A 22915-nucleotide genomic window follows, 5' to 3' on the forward strand; every position below is an offset into this window, starting at 1 on the left:
AATCTTCCTAAACCCTTAGTAGGTATCCAAATTGGTGAGGCGGCCAAAAACCAATTTATCTGAGGGAGAAGGACCATCTTGATAAGCGCCATCCTCGCCGACATCGATATAGGGAGACTAGACCACACCGCCACCTTCTTCTCTATTCTTTCTACCAGAGGCTTAATATTATGTTTCAAAAATGAGAGGGATCCACCGCCGCCAGTACCCCTAAATACTCAAGACCCTCCCCCATCTTGCAGACTTTCAGATTACAAAAGCCGTCCCCTAGGTCTCTATCCAAAGGCATAATGAACGACTTGGTCCAGTTTATCGACAACCCCATTAGATTGCCTAACACCCCAAAATCCTCTATTATGCCCGGAAGATTCACACCGGGGTCGACGACAAAGAGGAGCAAGTCGTCCGCTACATAAGTATTTTTTCCTTATCTCTCCTCAAACCGAAGCCCCTAAATTTACCACATGACCTTATCCATTCCGCCAAAGGCTCGATGTACAGAGCAAATAACAAAGGGGACAACGGGCACCCTTGTCTAGTCCCTCTATGAATACTAAATTGTGGAGACACCCTACCATTAATAAGGAGTCTACCAAGGGGTGCCTATACATCACCTGAATCAATTTTATAAATTTAGCACTAAAGCCAAAATGCTCGAGGGTCTTCCATAAGTATGCCATTCTACCTGGTCGAAATGCTTTACACGCATCCAATGCTACAACAGCTCTGTCCCCTCAGCTGGAATTTGCATATTCAAGTACATCCTCTTTATGTTATTAATACTGTACGGCTGGCATAAAGCCGTTTTGATCTTCCGAAATCAAAGCCGTAATAACCTTTGACAGCCTCCTAGCTATTAGTTTAGAGAACAATTTAAAATCTATATTCAACAGAGAGATTGGCCGGTAGTTCCCCATCTCAAGATGGTCCTTCCCCCTCTTTCCTATAAGCACAATAACCGCCTCCTCCATAGATCCCGGAAGTCCCCCGTCCCAATAGACTGATTCAACACCTCTAGCAGAATCGGAAGCACCACCCTAGCATGTCTTCTATAAAATTCATACGGTAATCCGTCTGCCCCCGGAGCCGTATTTCCAGCTACAGAGGCCAAAGTTGCCTCCAACTCTGCCAGAGAGAGTGGTGAGTCCATACTTCTCTCTGCATTTCTGTTACTCTAGGCAGGGAAATGCGATCAAACAATAACATATCTGATTTAGATAGATCTGGGGAAGAAGAGGAGTACAATTTAGTATAGAAATTCACAAAAGCTGTTTCTATGGCATTCTGATCAGTGGCTAACCTACCATTTCTTCCCCTAATGGAAAAGATATTACTGTTCTGTGTCTGATTCTTAATGATATTAGACAAAAGTTGGCCTGGTCTACTCCCATCCCTAAATCTCCTATAGTCAGAAAATAACATTTTATTATAAGCTCTATCTTTCACAAACCTAGCATATTCCTCTTGAGCTATCTTTAATTCTCTAAGTGATCCTTCATCCGCGCTTATCTCATATTCTCGACTTTTCTTCTCAACTCCTGTACATGCTTCCTTTCCCTATCTTTAAATTCTCTCTTTTTAATCAGGATCTTTTTAAAATAACACCCTCTAATAAATGCCTTTAAGGCATCCCAAACAACCTGGATACTTGCTGTTCCCCTATTAGACAGCATAAAGCCCTCTATTTCTCTGTCAATTTCCTCATCCTCCTTTCCAGAATATTAAGCCAATGAGGATTAAGTTTAAAGGGTCTATCCAAATGCTCATTTGCCCCACATAATTTCAGACCCCATATCACCGGAGTATGATCAGATATGTTTTTTGAAGCATATGTAACCTTAGTAACTAATCTAAACCCCCCCTGATCGCTGAATACCATATCTATTCTAGAAGCCGAACTGTATGAGGAACTAAAAAAAGAGAATGCTTTCTGTTGGACTATGACACCTCATACATCTAGCCATCCCACTTCATCCGCAAACCTCTCCAATGGAGAGCTTCTATGACTAGCTTTCTGACATCCGATCTCCTGTCCTCCAAGGACATAGTACAGTTAAAATCCCCCGAGACATAAAGCCCCCTATATTCCTTATTTGCCGCAAAACGCAGCAAATCCTCCAATATGTCCCTGGAGAACGGGGGAGGGACGTACACAAAAGCCAAATTATATTAGAACCCTCTATGCAACCATACAAAAATACATATCTTCCCCTATTGTCCGTCTGTGACACAAAGATTTTATGTCTATTCTACGGTGAATCAGAACTGACACTCCTGCGGAAAAGGAAGAACCAAAAGAGTGAAATGACGAGGCTACCCAGCCCCTAGAGATACCCACCACCGATTCTGAAGTTAAATGGGTTTCCAACAGCCCAACTATTGCCGGCAGATGTTTATTAACCTGATCAAACACAGAGAACCTTTTAAGCCTTTCACCCAAACCTCTCAAATTCCAACTAACTATATTAACCATAACACCTACTCAACCAAAATTGCGTCTCCACAGCCAAAAAAAAAAAAAAAAACTCCTATCTCTCTCCCGTCCCGGGCTGGACCCCCCCTCCCCTCCCCCCCCCTCTCCTCCCCCCCTCCCCCATCCCACCCACCTCTAACCCCCCATAACCCACTGCAAAACACAGTGTGTCCTACACCCGAGTTTTCCCCACCCACCACACTTGCTACCTATCCCACTTATATAATATGGGGAAGAAAAACACTAGAATAAAAAAAGTTCATATTATGGGAGCTTCATACTCCCTCATTAATTTATCCCCTGCGTATCCATCCATTTCTTGCTTCTTCCGCCGACTGAAAAAACAAAACCTTCCCCTCCCATTCCACTCTGAGTCTAGATGGAAAAAACAGGGAGTATTTAATACCTCTGGATCTCAACAATTTTTTAACCTCAAAATACTGGGCCCTAGCTCTCTGTGTCTCTACCGCGAAGTCTGGAAAAATAACAACCTTATCATTGTTTAACGCAAATCCTCCATTTGCCTTGCCTTCCTCAAATCACATCTCTATCCTTAGATAGTGACACTTTAACAATCATGGCTCTCGGTTTGTTACCCACAATAACCCTACCTGGAATCCTGTGCGCCCTCTCCACCGCAAAGAGGGAAGAGAGACCCGCAAATTGTTTCTTCAACCATTTTCCATAAGTTCACATGCACCTTCTCTCTCTTCCCCCTCTGGGATGCCTATTATCCTCAAATTGGCCCTGCGGGATCTATTCTCCAGATCCACCACCTTCTCCTTCAGTGCTTTATTACTGGCCAATAATGAGCCACCTCCTGTTTGATTTTATTTATGTCATCCTCTGCTGTACTAATCCTAGACTCAGCTTCCGTACACCTATCCCTAATTTTCTTAACATCTTCTCTGATAAGGGCAATATCTTGCTGTAGGGCTCCCACTTGTCCCGACAGTGCCTCCAAAGTGCTGCTGCTCTTTGTCACTACTCCCAATATTCTTCCCAATACCGAGGAAGGATCTACCTCCCTCCATTCTCCCTCCTGGTATCTCTTCCGAAGCGGACTCTCAGCTGTCCTTGTAATAACAGTTTTACTTTTACTTGCCCCTGACCAGGAGAGAGAAACTTATCCATTTGTTACTGGGTTTCCCCGGGGTACCCCCTCCCTTTTTCCCTCCCCTTTTATCCATCACGAATGCAGTACTCAAAACCACCAGGCAAAGGAAACAACTCTTTGTTTTGAAGTCTCTTGTTCTCGGGTCCAGTAAAGCACTAGATCCGACCACAAAGTCCCCAACAAAAAAAATTCCTCTGATAAATCCTATCTGGAGTCTCTGTTGTCGGGTCCCGTAAATCATAAGATCCGACCCCAGAGTCCCCACTAAATCAGTACCCACAGATCACCCAGGTCTCTTGTTCTCGTCTCCAGTAACACACATAGATACGAGCCAGAGTCCCAAACCAGATCTTCGTCAACCAGCATTCCCCACTTTCCCTCCCCCAGAACTGTAAAGAAACACAGAGATATGTCATGCAATCATATAGAAAAGATCAGTCCGCCTGTCCACCCTCGACTAAGCAGAAAAGAGATGACCGTTCAAATCTCTTCGCCCTCCCGGGCCAAGCACATAGGGAAGTCCACAATTTTATGGGGGAGGAGCCCCTTCTTAGTTCAATGCAGTCCAGATCTTCAACTGCAAGTCAATCTTACACTTTATATCCTCAATAGGATATTGAGTTACAACCAGGTTCAGCAAACACGAGCTTCTGTTCCCACTTATACAAGAAAGTTTATGGCTTTTATTTTTCCAGCAAAGTATACGAAGGCAACACAGGACTCAGTAAGAGTAAGAAACTTCTCTTTCTTTTGCCAACCATGGAGAGTATGACAAAGAGCACAGTACATAAACCAAATACATAGGCTGCGAGGTTATGTCATTGCTCCTGTTTCTACAAGTTCTGTTGGATCAACTCTCAGTCTCATGTGAGGGAGGAGAAAAAATTCACTTAGCAAAGAGAGGCACCATAGTGCCATAGTCCACGCAGCATGGAAACATAGCATAACTTGTAACTCCGCTACTCCCAGGGCTTAACCCACATCAGATTTAAATAGCTCTGACCCAGATAGTAATAAAAAAATCAGTAAACCGACACAGTTCACCAAGTAGACACGGTCAGATAAAAGAAGCCGTTATTCCCTCTTGAGAGGGTATCACCTGTCTTCACCTCCTGCCGAGGCCGCTGCCCGTATGTCCTCATATGCCCGAGGGGGAGGCCGATAGCCAAGTCTCCCAGCCGCCAAAGAATCTCCACGCTCGCTGCTGAGGCCAAAACTTTCAGCCTCGTGGCTGCCTGCAGCCCTCTCACCGCTGCTCCACAGCCCTTCGTCCGGCGGAACCGCCCCCTCACGGCGTGAGTCGCTCCCGCTCTCTCACTGCAGGAACAAACCCACTCTCAAATCAGTTTGGGGAAATCGCCAGTCACCCTCTGCAGCTCTCTCACCACTGCCTCGGGTGACAGAGGCACTTCCGGCACCTTGCGGCCCTCCCGCCCTCTCACTGCGGGTGGCCGCAGTTTCAGCGTCTGGCCGACTCTCCTGGCTTAGTCCACCACGGCACTCCGTCTCCCCCACACTCATCAGCAGCAGCACTCCCTATTCCGGCTTCAGCAATTCATAGCACCTGGCCCAGCAGTCATTCAGCCCTGGGAGCTCTCATGCAAGCGTGGCAGGTGAGCAGAAGGACACACCTAGCTCCTCCTCTTCCTCATCCCCCCGGAATAGAGCAATTTTAAGGAACGTATATTTGTTAACAATGGTTTGAATTTTTTACAGGCCATCAGATACAAGAAAAGTTATACATGTTATATATCATTGTAATCATAACGACTTGAGGAACATGCATAACAAGTCAGTTTTACCCCAGGGCGAATGGCGTAAAAACACATTCCCCCCAAATAAAAGAAATGCGTGTTTTTTTTTCAATTTCACTACACTTTTTTTCTGGTTTTGCAGTGTACTTTATGCAAAAATTCAGCCTGTCATTACAAAGTACAATTAGTGACGCAAAAAATAAGGGCTCATGTGGGTCTGTAGGTGTAAAAATGCAAGTGCTATGGCCTTTTAAGCACAAGGAGGAAAAATTGAAAATGCAAAAACGAAAATTAGCCTGGTCCCGAAGGGGTTAAAACCTATTTCCTACTAAAACTTGAGTTAATGCAGTAACGTCATCCAAAAACACCAAGTGCAAATCACTGTGGCCCATGGCAGAGCCAGTCAGTATCACATAGAATACTCCATTCATACTGTGCTATGCTCTGCAAAAGGAGAAAGAAAGAGAGACTGACAAAATGGGAAAAATTAGACACCTACATCTTTACATGGCTCCAGCCACATAGAAGTCAATTGAGCTGTTGACTTCTCTAGTAGAATATACATCCATATTGACTTTCCAATAAAATGTAATAGATCCTGAAAAATAGATTTTGCATGTGTTTTAGGCTCCAATGCCTATTATTAGGTCTGTGTTAGCTCCTTATAGCAATTCTGGATCAATATAGGCCGATACAATAAAATGCTGTTTTTAGTCCTATTTTCACCTATAAATTGCCCGTCACAAAGCCTAATTTAACATGAACAACAGTACACTGGAATTGTAAAGACGTAAAGATTTTCTCTATAAACCAAAGAATGTGAGTCTATTAATTTAATTTGATATATATGATGTTGATAGATATATATATATATATATTATATTATATTTATATATATATATATATTTTTTTTTTTTTTTTCTTTTATAGTTTGTGCTTGCTATTGTGTAGAGAAATGTCCTTCTGACTTTACTCAAGTCAATATATTTTGTAGAATATTAGGAGCGTGGATCAATACACTGGCTGGGGTCAGAGACCTATTAATCCACAGTGACTGAATTGTAATCGTCTTCCAAATTAAAATTCTGGCCTGACTGATATGTTTTACTGGCAAACATTGATCTTAAAATCATGGTTTATATTGCACACCTCATATATAATTCAGCTGAGTGGAATGGTCATGGAAGTGATTCTTGTAGGCTCAATTCTATCCATTATATGCAGCAAATAAATTTTAAGTTTCTGAATGGATCTATGGATGTGAACACATTTTCCTGTAGATGAGAAGTTGAATGCATCATGATGAGATGTAATGATGACTTCACTATTAACGCATCGATTGGACGGCTCTAGTTAAAAGCTTGTTTATACCACATTAGAAGAACGTATGACTCATTCTGAGGATGAGACAGCAGTGTGATCGGCATAAAGGTTATACTTTGCTGATACATGTTGTGCCTATGATAGTGGATGACTATTATATGGAATAGATCTAATCTAACATACAAGTACAATCAAAGCATATAGAGACAACTGTTTTTTTTTTTTTTTTTTTTTTTTATTTAAGACAATGCAAGAATTAAATAAAAAATCAAACAACTTCCTAAAATATTGTTGGATGTTGGGATATATATCAATCATCCATGAATAAATTTGTATTGTATCAAAATCTCTGGTTCTGCTACTTCCATATAAGATAAAGACAGGCAGAGAAAATAGGACGTGTGAACTGAGCCCAAAACACCATTCACACTGTATGCACTGTGATACACAGAGTCTCAAGCACTACGGGAAATATTTATCAAACTGGTGTAAAGTAGAATTGTCTTGGTTGCCCCTGGCAACCAATAAGATTCCACCTTTCAATTTTCAAAGAATCTGTGAGGAATGAAAGGTGGAATCTGATTGGTTGCTAGGGGCAAATTAGACAATTCTACTTTACACCAGTTTGATAAATCTCCCCTATTGTTTTTATAGTAGAGTATGTGATAGATCATACTATGATTTCTTTTCTGTCACAGTCATGTGAAATTCAATATTCTAATGCATCAGAGTCATAAGAAGACATACAGTAGTTGGGCACCATAGGCTTTGAGTTGTACAGAACCATGATATGTGAGTGAGAGAGAGTTCTTTCTACAGCTATAAAACATTGATAAATCTTCGAAAGTTATTTCTTAAAGCGTCCTTACCTTGATATGTTTTACATTCATTCAAGGCTACTGTACAGGCATGATGAGCTTGATTTCTCAGTACTGTCAAAAGGACCTATCCTTGTAAGTACTGTCATAAGGTTGATTTAGAGCTCTGACATTTTTATTTTTTATAGATATTTATATTTATTAATTTTACGATTTTGTAAACAGCAATACATTCTATAAATCACTCAGAATATCTAGGAATTCAATACATTTATCTAGATGTACATAGAGGGGAATTTAAAGCTTGGCTGCTTTTAATATGCTCACAATAAAAGATGACCCAAGGTTTTAAAATCTTTACATATACCATAGGTTAAAATTTGCATCAGCTGCCAGTTTCAAGGGCGTTCCAGAGTTCTTGTTGCCTTTCTAGGCTTTATGAACATTGATAGTGATGATACATCAGGTGACCACAGCAGCCAGTCAGTGGCAACACTAGTGAAGATCCATTTCTTATGAGCCCAAATTAATAGACTCTTAATTCTAAAACAACCTTATATATAAAGTGAGTTTCTAGCTTTTTTTTTCATCGTGTTTTGGTCTAAAATTTTGCACCGATTAATGCCTAATCACCTTGTTGGCATCTGATATATATGTAGATCAGAATGTTGGGTTACAGAATATGGAGGGCTCAGGAGCTGACTGTGCTCCATACATTGCAAGTGGCAGCTGTTAACAGAAGTATAGCAGTTTACGGCTATGTTCCCACAACCTCTTTTTTATGTGAAAAAATGTCCGTCTTTTAACAAATCCTTAATTATCATGATCATCTTTTTCACTTAAAAAAAACGGCCTATGGTATGAGTGGGACTATAAAAAGATAAGTTATAAAAAAAATGTAAATTATTCTGTAAAATATGTAAGTAAGAAAGCAAACATAATTTGTATTGGCACATCCGTAATAGAGAAAACATTTAAGTATATTAGTTATCTCACATAGGGAAAAATAAAACCAAAGCAATTCAAATAGCTCTTTTTGACTTAGCTTGACTTAGGCCAAAAAAAAAAAATAAAAATAACAAGTGATCAAAAAAAAGTCACATTTAGAATTCTACCAATAAAAACTACAAAAATCAAGCCATGTCTATCAATACAAAAGTAAGTTCTGGGTGTTTAAGTAGTAAGAGATACTGTATACAGTAAATACTATGTAAATTTAGTATTGCCGAGATCATAGTAAGCCAAAAAATAAAGATAAAAAAATAATGTCATTATTTGTACAAAGATAAAGGATTGTCTGCGAAGTAATTTGTGATAGATATAAAATCCCCAGAAGTATTTTAACTGTTTTCTGTATTAACAAATCTGTACAGTTGAGCCATCCAATAAAGACCTTGTAAAAAAAAAAATCTCTTTTTTTTTTTTTTTTTTTTTTTATAGCTATAACAAGTGCATGGATTTATATACAGAGAGGAGGACCATAAGGATCAAACTCTTGAGTCTGTAAAGCTGTTACCATATAGCAGATATCAGTACATTGTCAAGAGAGGCTTTAAAAGGGTTCTTTCATTTAAAATTCAATGGTTACTGCCCCCAAAATGTTTAGCATCACATAAAAGATGTTGCTGTGACGGTTTAGAGAGGTTTTGAAGGATATGTTGTACAAAGGAACATAGTGTCACAGTGTGTAAAGGAGATTTTCTGTGTTCCACTTCAATACTCTATACCGTGCTTCATGCTTTCTTTCTTAAATCTCCAAATATTGACATTGCAACAGCGAAACCATCTCTTTCCACTTTAACAGTTCCTGTTGTAGAATATTATCGGGTACAGTGTACATTTTTCTGTTGTATCTGTTACAGTCTGGTATTTATAACACTAATTATGCCTGTGTTTAATAATACAGTATACCAGGCTATTATAAAAGATTATATTGTTTTATTTATTTTATTTTATTTTTGTAATACTAAACTAATTTTTAAATTGCTCAGCAATAAAATGCATGTTTATATATATATAACGAACTATGAGAATTAAAAATTATAAAAAAAAAGCTTTAAAAGGTTAAGAAGATAATAGCTATTAACTGACCAATTCTGTTACTATGGGGCTGTTGGAGAAAGGGGGCTAGCTTTGCTTTGTTGCTTTTCTTATACAGTGAGAAACTGAGCCCAATTCCCCTTTCGAAAGCAATATCATTGTTTGAAAATAACGAACTGAAAAAATAGACTGGGTTGGTAGCGGAATAGGTTGGTAGTGGAAAATAAATGCAAAAATGCAAAAAAAAATCTATTACCAAAATGAAAATCCCATTTTGGTCTTTGCTATTGGCCCTCTTCTGTGTTTGTATTTTTCTACATAGTAAAAGAAAAAACTAGTGTTGGCAGCACAGTAGAGGGTTGGAGAACAGACTGATGATCCACTTGGCGTCACGACAGATGTTCTGTACTGAATCTAAAAATCTTTTTTGCACCATGATCTCTGGTTTATATTATTACCATTTTTTCTAGATTAAACATATTGATCATTTTTTATTTTTTTTATACATAAAAAGTAATTTAAAAAAGCAAGTGTTTTTTACCACTTTTTGTTCAGTCCAATCTGTGCTGGAATAATGTTGTTTTATTTTAATAGATCGATCATTACACACACTGCGGTACATTATATGTTAATTAACTTTATTATTTTTATGTGTTTTATGTATAAAATGGGAAGGGGGTGATTTTCATTTTAACTGCTATACAATAGTATAGCAGGGAACAGTGTTATCGGCGATCTTCTGACAGAGCCTGCCTGTGGCCTGTAACTGACTCTACCAGAAAACAAAAGGTGCAACAGCAACCCACAGGTGTAAGGGCCTACCGTATTTATTCCTCCCAGCGTAAACACGGCAAACACCTACTCTGTAGATTTTAAACATTAAAATATAATTTTTTTTTAGAAAAGTGAGGATCTTAGCAAACTATTTGATCAAACAGAGTGTACCATGTCGCCACGTTAAGGCGTCCTCGAGACTCTACCAGAAGATCGGACTGCATGGAGATCAGCATTAGACCTCTGTCAGTCAGGCAGTGCGATCGGGACCCCCGCAGATACACTGTTGGGGTCCCGATCGGTAAGTGACCAGAGATGCTCCAGTCACTTACACTTAAACCCTGTGGTCGTGACGCGATTGCGGTGTTTAAGGGGTTAAAAGCGGGCGGCTGTGAGATCACAGTCGCCCGCCAAATGACCAATATACACATATTATGGAAAATGCTTATAAAGTGCTCTTTTCCCTGCACTTACTACTGCATCAAGGCTTCACTTCCTTGATAAAATGGTGATGTCACGACCCAACTCCCAGAGCTGTGCGGGCTGTGGCTGTGGAGTGGTGATGGCAGGGCATGCTCAGTGTCCCTCAGTGCCCTGTGTCCCTCAGTGTCCCCCTGCCATCATCCTCTCCAGCAGCCACAGCCCGGACAGCTCTGGGAGTCAGGTCATGACATCACCATGTTATCAAGAAAGTGAAGTCTTGATGCAGTAGCAAGTGCAGGGCAAAAAAGCACTTTATAAGCATTTCCCAATAAGTGTATATTGGGGATTTGTATAACTTTTGGGGGGCAATATAATACTAAAAATCTTTCGCCAGACTTCTCCTTCAAGTCCTTTGCCCACACCTTTATTGTTCTCAGCAGTTGGCAGCCCAGGACGCTTTCATCCTTGTTGCCAATCACTAAAGTCAACATAGTAAGGCTTCTAAATATTCCAGTCCACCCCGCAAAGCACCAAATCTGAGAAAAACAAATATACATGCGTGTCCCATTTAGTTACAACAAGCAAGTATCTTGAAAACTGTGAGGAACTTATACAGAAAGTATGTTAGAAAACTGCTTAAATTTAGTCTCCATGTATATACCACAGTAAAGTGGGTTATGCTGAAAATGGAACACAGATTTAAGGATGTTATAAAAAGCATTGCTGTTTTTTCACACAAGAGTAAGTCTTAAAAAAATTCAAGCCTTTCTGGTAAAATATTCTTTTTAACTAAACTACTCAAGTATCATTACAATTAATTCCCCAAATAAGCCAAGTGTTTAAATATTGAGGCATCAATACAACTGCTTTTGTATTTGTGAGTTTGCATAAAATATGGAAATTATGGAAATTTGTTTGTTTGCAATGTTCTGATGTTCTAACCCTTTTATGAAGGGCCACATGGTAAAAAAAAAAATTAAAAATAAAAATCCAGATTTAAATGTTAATGATGTTATTAGCGGAACAGAACAATTTTTATCTCAATCACCATAAGTTGGGCTGCATTGTGAAACAAATTTCCCTTTGTATTAATCTTTAGAAAAGAAAACATATTGTTTTTTGTGTTTGCTTCTTAGACTCACTGTCCAGGCTGAATGCCCCATGCATTTGGAAGATTTTCCTATGGATGCACATGCTTGCCCATTAAAATTTGGCAGCTGTAAGTATTTGCCAGTCTTTGTTTGAAGGTCACTTGTTAATTAGAATGTACTGACTTGTTTTATGTTCTTATTTTATGTATTGTTGCTGCACATAATTACAATGTTCTATAACATGAAGGAGAACTAGTTATTAATAGCAAAAAAAAAGGCATTGTTGAATTCCCTATTTTAAAAAAATGACTATTGCTCCGCACTCATAATAGTGTCACCATGGTAAAAGTGCTACACTGTATATTGACTTTTTCACCTTTGACCAACTGTACCTGTATATCTAATGTCACTATCATTACACTATTATTACAGAAGTGAATGTTTCAGTTTACTTAATACTATGTTTTCATAGAGGTATGTGCTCTGTTGCTATATGTGTTACTACTATGTAACACATGACTGCTATAAGTTGAACATGGCTATTCAGCTTAAGTTTGCTCTAGAGGCATAGTGTGCATAGACAAACTCTAGTATGTATGTTAAGGCTTTGCACACCTTTACATTAATAATTTTTATAGTTTATTTGCTTCCTAAATGCAAAATATTTAATTTTCTAAATACAAAACCTTCCATTTAGCCTTAGGCCTTGTTCACTCAATGATTTTCAGTGGCTGTTGTTAACATACTTTGGCGGCCATCGTTGTTCATAATTTAAGTTTAGGTTGAATGATGGTCGCTTTCAACACCCTTTTGGGTGTGGCTGTTTTAATTTAATTGAAAAAAATGTTGAAAAAGAAATCTAAGTGTGAGCAACGTAAAATAACAGTAACTGTTTGGTAAAGAACAGGCGCAAATTAATGGCATGAACATTTAATTTGAGGGCTGCTGAAAACAGTGCCAGTATTCAGTGCATTGTGTAAACTAATGGCCATTGTTTCAACGGCCATTATTTGAAATTAAAATAGAGACCATTATTTAAAGAAACAAGACAGCGTGTGAACATAGCCTTAGGGCCCTAATACATTTAACGATTATCGGCCGCACTTGGCCAATTACTGGCTGTTCCGGCCGATAACTGTTTAGTGTGATAGCTCATGTTGATCTAAAGATTGTCCAGGCTTCCCGGAGCCCACCCCCACCTCCTCCCTGCTCAAGGTCTGTGCCTGTAAGGAGGAGGAAGAAGCGAACGCTGACCTGACATGTTGGCGCTCGCTTCTTCCTCAAAATCGAGCCATGTAATACTAACGTTTGAGTAACTTCTATGTAACTCCTTCACATATTTAAATAACTGGCTATCCTGTTGATCCTCGCATATATATCTATGTGTATACTGTTGTAGGCTTTAATGGCCTTTCTTTTTCTTACAATATCATTGTTCATTGTTAGAACAGACGCTACAGAATCAGAGTAAGGCTATGTTCACACATTTTTCAGCTGCATTTAAAATGACATCTGTCATTTTGAGTCTAAAATAATGGACCTCATTTAGCTGTCTGGCCTCCCATGACGGGTGTTGGTACATTATTCTAGTTTGGGGTTACTAATTGGCCTTTGGATGCGGCTTAATTGAAAAGTCCATTGAATTTAATAGTAAAAACGGAGAAAAAACTGAGAAAAAAAGAAAAACTGTGTGTGAGCATCTAATAAAAAATGTCCGCTGTTTACAAAAGACAACAAAAAATAATTGTCGTGATCATTATTTTGATGTCCGCGGTGATAATGTCCTAAATTCAATACATTGTGTGCATTGCATTGCAGTCAGTTAAATGAAAGCAATAACACTATTTTTGAAATAGTAAAAGCGTCCGCCTATTCTCTATTTTTGACATTGTGAAAACATAAACTAAGGTACACATTGCAGGGGCAGATAATTTAAACAGATATAATATGTTTGTAGATATACAGGAGAGTGCCAAAAGCAGACCACAGCCACTGATGGTGGGAGCATCCTTACATTTCACCATTCTGAGATGAACACAACAATATGAGAAAAGCTTGAAGTTGATAATTGAAAGCTTGAAAATATCAAGGAATAGAAACTTAGTGTAACTTTTTTCGTTAATGCTTACTACTTATTTATATAAAAAATATTTTTTTCTATGTTAACATTGTACATAGCATTCAAGACACAGAGCTAAGAACAGTAAAATATTGCTTTATATTATACGCTTAGTGCGGTCTTCTCCCGGCTCGTTCTCCCAATCTCTATGATATTTCAAACGTTTTTTTTTATAATGACAGGTACACTTTAACCCCTTAAGGACAGAGCCTGAAATGGCCTTAAGGACAGAGACAAATTTTATGAATATGACCAGTGTCACTTTATTCATTAATAACTTCGGGATGCTTTTACCTATCCGGCTGATTCTGAGATTGTTTTCTTGTGACATATTGTACTTTACATTTCTGGTAAAATGGAGTCGATACTCATAACGAATCTTTATGAAAAACACCAAAATAACGTGAAAAATTGTGAAAAAATGCATTTTTCCAACTTTGAAACTTTTCTGCTTATACAGAAAATGGTTATGCCACATAAATTATATATTAATAGCATTAGCAACATGTCTACTTTATGTTGGCGGCATTTATTAACTATACTTCATTATTTTTAGACAATAGGAAGCTTGAAACATTAGCAGCAATTTTCCAAATTTTCAGTAAAATTTCAAAATCAGATATTTTTAGGGACCTGTTCCGGTTCAAAGTGTATTTGAGGGGCCTGTATGTTAGAAAGCCCCACAAAGCACCCCCATTTCAGAAACTGCACCCCCACAAATCTGCAAAAGCACATCTAGAAAGATTTTATGGTAATCCAATATCTTTCATAATGATAAACCTATTACCAGAGAAATACCCCAAATATTTATTGCCCCGTTTCTGCAGTTTATAGAAATACCCGATATGTGTCCCTATTGCGCTATTTGATGCAACCACAAGCCTCAGATATAAGGGAGCGCCTAGTGAATTTCAACGCCTCCGTTATATTTGGTCATTTAAGACCGTACCACTTCAGGTTGGCAGAGGCTCTGGGGTGCTAAAAACCTAAAAAACACCCCTAAAGGGACACCATTTAGAAAACTACATCCCCTCAAGGAATGTAACAAGGGGTGCGGTGAGCATTTGGACCCCACAGGTGCTTCGCAGATTTTCAGAACAATGTGATGTAAAAAAGGAAAAATTCTATTTTTTACACTAAAATGTTGTTCTAGCCTTCATTTTTCATTTTTACAAGGGGATAAAAGAAAAAAACAAACAAACATGTAGCGCAGTTTCTCCTGAGTACAGAAATACCCCACATGTGGACATAAAGTGCCAAGCGGGCGCAGGACGAGCCTTCAAAGGGAAGGAGCGCCAATTGGCCTTTGCAAGCTGGATTTTACTGGAATGGATTTCAAGGGTCATGTCGCATTTACAGAGCCCTCGTGCTTCTAAAACACTGGAAACCCCCACAAGTGACCCCATTCTGGAAACTCACCCCTCAGGAATCTAACAAGGGGTTCAGTAAGCATATGGACCCCACTGGTGACAGGCAAAATTTGGAACAATGTGACGTGAAAGGGAAAATATTCATTTTTTCACTTTCACGGCACAAATGTGGCTGTCATAAAGGGGTCCATATTCTTACTGCCCCTTGTTAGATTCCTTGAGGGGTATAGTTTCCAGAATGTGGTCACTTGTGGGGGGTTTCCAGTGTTTTGGCAGCACAGGGCTCTGTAATGCGACATGGCGTTCATCATCCATTCTGGCCACATCCAGCCTGCCAAAATCCAAATGGCACTCTTTCCCTTTCGGAGGCTTGCCCTGCGCCCACATGGCGCTTTATTCCACATGTGGGGTATTTACGGACTCAGGGGGAATTGCTCTACACTTTTGTGTGTTTTTTTCTCTTTTAACCCCTTGTGAAAAGGAAAAAATGTAGGCTAAACCAACATTATAGTGTAAAAAATGTAATATTTTTTTTCACGCCATAATGTTCCGCATTTGTGCCCTCCCAGTGGGGTCCATATGCTCACTACACCCCTTTTTACATTCCCTAGGGGGTGTAGTTTTCCATAATGGGGTCACTTGTGGTTCAATGTCTTGCAACACAGGGGCCTTTTAAATGCAACATGGCCCCTCGAAATCCCATTCCAGCCAAATCCAGCCTCAAAAAGCCAATGGCGCTCCCTACCTTTGGAGGCTTACCCTGCAACCGCATGGCGCTTTATGTCCACATGTGGGTACTTCCTTACTCAGGGGAAATTTCTCTACACATTTAGTGTTTTTTTTTTATATTTTAACCCCTTGTGAAAATGAAAAAATCAAGACAAGATCAATGATTTTTAGTGTAAAAAATTAAACATTTTTTACACTAAATTGTTGGTTTAGCTTGATTTTTTTCCTTTTCCACAAGGGTTAAAAAGAAAGTGAACACAAAACGTGTAGGGTAATTTCCCCTGAGTACGAAAATACCCCACATGTGGATATAATGTGCCATATGCCCCGAGGTAAGCCACCAAAGGGACAGAGCGCCATTTAGAGGCTGGAAGGGAGATGGAGGCCATGCGTTACGTGCGATGCTGATCAGCACTCAGCGGCGTTAGGGCGCAAAAAAAGAAAAAAAATTGGGGGGGGGGAAAAAAATCTTTTTAACCCAAAGCAACTGATCAGTCAATATTCACTGATCAGCCGCTAGGGGGCAGTAAAGCGACGCTGCCGGAGATTGCCGAGACTTGCCGAACCCGAGGACCCAAGCGTTTCCGAAGATTTCCGACGCTGGATGACCGAACCCGGAAGTGAAGCGAAGAAGACACGCTAGGACGGCGCGGACCGCGGATCTTCGCTCCGGACGCCCAGATCAGGAGAGTATGGTACACCTGCACCACACACACCTGTTCTGCACCCCTCAGCTACCTAGCTGAGGGGTGCAGAATCGGACAAAACTGTTTTTTTACAGTATGATCGCCGTGATGGGCCGGCCGGTACTGGCCGGCCTATCACGGCGATCGTGGGGGTGGCATCGGCGCCATCTTTACACAGGAGACTAATGGCGATTGGTGCTATCTCGGACAGCACTAATCGCCATTGCTTTCTGGGTCACCGGGTCACCGATGACCTGAAAGCTGTTTTTAGCTGCTATATGCTGATCTGTATTGATCAGCATATAGCAGCGATCGTCGGCACGGGAGGGGTTAATCACCCCCCTTGCCGACGAGCAGAGATGGCCTGCTATACATTATAGCAGGCCATCTTCCTCGACCGCTGTGTGTGAACACACAGCGATTGGGAAAACATCGGTCGTAAGTATACCCCCTTTTGCGTTAAAACCCACCCTGCGGGGGCGTATACTTATGCCCGATGTCGTTAAGGGGTTAAACATAACAAAGCAGTGGGAAATAGACACAAATAACAGCTAGCTATTGCATTGCTTTGTTGTACTGTAATGGCAGTAGAATATTAAGAGTCAGGCTATGTTCACACAACGCTTTTTCATCTCCTTTAAAATGACGTCCGTCATTTTGAGTCTAAAATAACGGATGTTATTTAGCAGCCCGACCTCCCCTGAGTGCAATGACTGGTGTTTGTACATTATTCTAGTTTGTGGTTACTAATTGAACTTTGGATGTGGCTTAATTGAAAAGCCCATTGAATTTAATATTAAAACGGAGAAAGAACGGTGACAAAAGGAAAACTGTGCGTGAACTACAAATAAAAAACGTCCGCTGTTTGCAAAAGACGTCCGAAAATAATGATCATGTTTATTATTTTGACGCCCACGGCAAAAATGTCCGTTATTCAATATGCTGTGTGCATTGGACGTCCGTCTTCCCATTGACTTCATGCATTGCATTACAGTTAAATCTTGGCAAAAATGGACGTTATTTTAACTATGAAAATTGGCCGCCTTTTTAATATTTTTGATTTTGTGTGAACATAGCCTTATATTGAAATCTGCTAGAAATAGGAATAAAGTGGAGGCATATGAGGCATACGTTGCTGTCTCTTAAATAGGTAACAAACAGATACGAGCAAAAAAAAAGTATTGAACATATAAGAAAAGTGAATACAGGAAAGATACATTTTAAAATATTTCTATTTAAAAATGCTTGGTTTAACTGCAACTTCAGCAATGCATCCAAAACCTACATTATTCATACTAAAATAGACGTCCGACACATCCATAGCTGCTTTACAATGTCTATTACCTTCACTGACATTATTCCCGAGCAATAGATAAACCATATTTTAAGCACAGGTATAATATTGTATAGTAATAGCGGAGCCTTTTTCCTTAACATAAAGAACATTATTTTTTTGGAAGAGTAGTTAAAGAATAGATTTCTCCTTTAAGTGTCATAGCATTGAGATCTACAGTACTAAAAATTCAATTTAGACTTGGCAGCTGTGAATTGCCAACTATATGTCACTGATGATACCGACAGATATATTTATCTTTCACTGACAGCTAGTATTCAAAACTACTGTCCATTTCTGGTGGGAAAATTCACAGAATGGCCTTATGTATTCAATTAAATTGAATAAGCCTAAAAAAGTTAAAGGAATTATGAACTGAGTACCATTTGTGAACATACATATTAGCTGCCTAGATTACATATAAAGGCTAGGTTCACACAATGTCAAAAAACTGCTGTTTTTGATATTTTAAAAAACATCAGTTTTTGCCTTTATTAACTGACTGCAATGGCAATGCATTGAAGTCAATGGGATGACAGACGTCCAATGCACACAACGCATTGAAAAACGGCATTTTTACTGCGGCAAAAACTGCCGTTTTTCAATGCGTTGTGTGCATTGGCCGTCCGTCCTCCCATTGACTTCAATGCATAGCCATTGCAGTCAGTTAATAAGGCAAAAACGGACATTTTTAAAATATCAAAAACGGACTTTTTTTTTTTGTATGAACCTAGCCATAGGCTGCATTTAATAAATTGGGTTATTTCTTACAATCATTATTATAAATATACTTTAGAATTTTTTTTTTCTTTTTTGTTTTATAAAGCACACATAATCCTGATTTCTGGAGGTGTTAAGGATTTTTTTTTTAATTGGAGTTAGTGGCTTTATTGTCAAACAGTCAAGTTTTTTTTTTAATCAACTACATAAGCTAAGGCTGCTTGTGTCAAGTAAGGCTATGTTTACACAAAGTTTTTTCCGCTCTGTTTAAAATGACGTACGTTATTTTGACTCTAAAATAACGGACGTCATTTAGCTGTCTGGCCTCCCCTTAGTGGAATGACTGGTGTTGGTACATTATTCTAGTTTGGGATTACTAATTGGACTTTGGGTGTGTCTTAATTGAAAAGTTTTTGAATTTAATAGTAAAAAAGGAGAAGAATGGTGGAAAAGAAAAACTGTGTGAACAACTAATAAAAAACGTCCGCTGTTTGCAAAAGATGTTCGAAAAAATTATCATGTTCATAATTTTGACGTCTGCGGTAAAAACATCCGATATTCAATGCATTGTGTGCACTGGATGTCTGTCTTCCCATTGACTTTAATGCATTGCCTTTGCAGTCAGTTAAATCTTGGTAAAAACGGATGTTATTTTAAATATCAAAATTGTCAAATTGTCAAATTGTTTTACTCATCTGTGATGTAGGAAGGCTGATGAATGGTATGAACGTGTTTTAAGCTAAAAGACATTAAATGTTTTACTCTTTTTAAAGTTTTACTTCATGATGATCCATGAGTAATCCCATTAATGTTGCAATCCATAAAAAAATAAAAAAGTTAAAAAATTATGTTGCTGTAGTCTGGGCTCTAGGTCCACCACATATTTCCAGAATAAGAAGTGAAATGCCATGAATGTGATTTTCTCCCCCCCCCTGTATCTATAACTAATTATAACACAATTTTGATTGGATTTCTTGTCTAAAGACAACAAAAAATAAAAATAAGAATGTCCCTTATTTTAATATTTTTAGCATAACATTCCAAATTTTGTAAGCTGCTCCTAAGCAACAGACTACTGGCTGATATCTTGTCAGTTACTAAGAAAAAATGTTATGTATGAGGTTTGTTGCTAAGGAGCGTCTATATAAATGTATGGATCTCATTAGAAATCGCAGAGAAATAACATACCAGACTCCATTGTATCTGGAAAATAATGGTCAGAGAATAGAAACAGATAAGAGATAAGAGAATAGAAACAGCATTATGTTTATAGAAGGCATATATTTACAACTGGGTCATGGGAAGCTACTTATTTACCAACCATTTACCATGAATGATAACACCATCTATGGGAAAATATTGAAATACTGTGAACATCCTGTAAATTATGATTTGTTTGGTACAGATGCTTATACAACTTCAGAAGTGACGTATGTATGGACCCGTAATGCCACAGAATCCGTTGTGGTGGCACCAGATGGCTCAAGATTGAATCAGTATGTCCTTCTTGGTCATTTGGTTGGAAAGGAAACAATTAAGTCAAGTACAGGTATGTGCATTCGTTTTACTTTTTCTTCCCCTTTTTTAGAGACAGTATTGTTGGACATACTGTACTGCCAGGCCCCACTTACAGAGTCCTCATGGGCGTCCCTCTTAATTTCTCTTCTGCAGCCCAATTGGCTGCACAGGGGGTACATTTGCCCCTGCAGTATACTCCGATAAGGCTCAGTGTAAAATCTCTCTATCTCTCTCTATCTCTATCAATTCCTGATATCTGAAGGAGAAGATGTACTCTATTATTTACTAAAGACTGTAGTAATGATCTCCTTGTCTATTGACTTTCAATCACCTCAGCTGCCTTAAAGCACATACAGTATAGTTGATAAATTATGTGTTTGGTCTTTTTTATGTTGTAGCTATTTATATCTGTAAAACTTTCCCTGGGGCGTCTATATGGGAGATTCAGACTTCCTTCTTGTATTCTGTAGACAGCTTTAGGGCAGCTAAAATAAATAAGTCATTGATATTTACTTGAATTGAGACCAATGGAGATGACTCTAGAGCCTTACATACCAAATACTGAATCGTGTTAAGGCATTTTTACAATAGCTCAGCTTTGTCTATTCCGAAGCTGAGTGGGCAATAGCTTATCAGTGTGTTAAGATGTAATATTTTTCTTAATTGAATAATCAGAAAAATAATAAAATAATAGTGATTGGACAAGGACGCAGCCTGTTAGCCATTGGAGCGATGTTAAGATCATAATGGGAATTGTAGCCTTGCCACAGGTTCCCCATCTCTGCTGTATACCTAATACGCTAGAGGCATGACCTAATTGATTGCTTTACTGACAGGTAATATTGCTTTGGTATATCAAGTATAGCAAATTATTGATGATATAATTCCATTAAAAATATAAATGGATCAAACTTACTTAAGGTTTTTTTTTATGAAAAAAGGGCACAGTACAAAAAAAAACATTTTTTTCATAAAAAGTGGTATCACGTTGTAAGTGCTGTAGAATTTTTTTTTATTCAACTTCCAAAAATTTAAATAAATCAATAAATCCTATGTACCTCATAATAAATAATACAAATGATCATACAAAATATATGACTAAATTTATGAAAAAAATGCAGCAATGTCTGCTTTGGCTACGTTCCCATGTAAAAATAAGTAAATAAGCCAGTGCAAATAAGCGTTTATTAAATAACACATGGGTATAATTAACCCATGGGTTATTTGCCTTTATTATTACATTGTGAAAACATTAAAAACATGATTCTGCAAAAATGCAAAAAACTAAAAAAAATAGTAAAAAGATAGAAAAGACACCAAAATTATTAATAAATAATTAATACATAACTAATAACAAAGCTATTGAAACTACACCACAGAAAACCATTATTCAGTCCATACACTTTTCTATAATAGTATTGTTAGAACATGGTTGCACGAGTATTAACCACGTTGTTAACTTGTACTAACTTAGACCCTACAGCAGCGTGTGTTGCAACCATTAGAGCCACCTGAAGACCTTTTAAAATGGTGCAGTGGAAAAGTACAATTCATCTTACAAAAAAACTCCATCAGTGGAAATATAATAATGAGTTATGGTCTTTGCTGGTCCTAAAGGGAGTAAAGGGGCTGTCCAGAATAAACACAAAATTGCTGTGCTACAGGGGAACATGACAGTGATGTATACTTACCTGTTGCACTCTACTGCAGCGCCTGTGTCCCAGGTCTCCTGCTCTGCGTTGTTGTCAGCATTTCCACAACATCCTATGATGTGTCGTTTCCACCGGAAATGCCCGCTCTGCAGAGACAGTATAGAGTCTCTTCTAGTCTTTTCAGTTGGAGCGCCACATCAGCAGATGTTGAAACACACTGACTGTGACAGAGAGATGGCAAACCATGAAGCAACAGCTGCCGCAGAGTGGGTAAGTATACATCACTGTGATTATCCAAGACAACACTTTTAAATATTCATATGTTAAAATGTGTTTAATGTAATTAAGGCATTAAATACCAAACATTATTATAAACAGATGAAATGTTTGTGCCTCTTTTTTATAACCTTTCTATGGCAGAATGCTGTTGTTGCATTTAGAGGAATGAGAGAATCCTGTGCAGTATGTCATGCTATGAATTATCTGTACTGTGAACAAAATTCTCATTTGGATTTTTCTGTCTGGCAGGAGAGTACACGGTTATGACAACACATTTTCACTTGAAGCGAAAAATGGTTATTTTGTGATTCAGACCTATCTCCCCTGCATCATGACAGTCATTTTGTCTCAGGTGTCATTCTGGCTGAACAGGGAGTCTGTGCCTGCAAGAACAGTTTTTGGTGAGTAAGTCTGCAGCATACATATTCATGGCATTTTTTTTTCTTTAGTAAACCACAATAATATTCAATGTGTAACATAAAATCTCATATTACAATTACTGTATATTTGGTGAAAATATTTCAAACAGGAATGTTAGCTCTTATTAAATTTGTTCTTTTAGCAAATACTTATTAATATTCTTAAAGAATTTACAACCCTGGCGCATCTTTTTTTTTTTTTTTGTAAATCCGGCGCCTTTTCTCAATTTTTGACCACATTTATGGCCACATTTTCTCCTAAAAAAACATTGTGTGA

General features: G+C 38.5%; 1 long non-coding RNA gene across 1 annotated transcript; it reads left to right on the plus strand.

Moving 5' to 3' along the window:
• The first annotated feature begins 11856 nt into the window (after positions 1-11856).
• Positions 11857-22510, plus strand: LOC138774998 (uncharacterized). Its single transcript, XR_011360454.1, has 3 exons — positions 11857-11941; positions 20176-20319; positions 22469-22510. It is a non-coding gene; the product is annotated as an uncharacterized lncRNA (long non-coding RNA).
• The last annotated feature ends 405 nt before the right edge of the window (positions 22511-22915 follow it).

This window comes from Dendropsophus ebraccatus, unplaced genomic scaffold (assembly GCF_027789765.1).
Source record: "Dendropsophus ebraccatus isolate aDenEbr1 unplaced genomic scaffold, aDenEbr1.pat pat_scaffold_1222_ctg1, whole genome shotgun sequence".
Taxonomy (NCBI): Eukaryota; Metazoa; Chordata; class Amphibia; order Anura; family Hylidae; genus Dendropsophus; species Dendropsophus ebraccatus.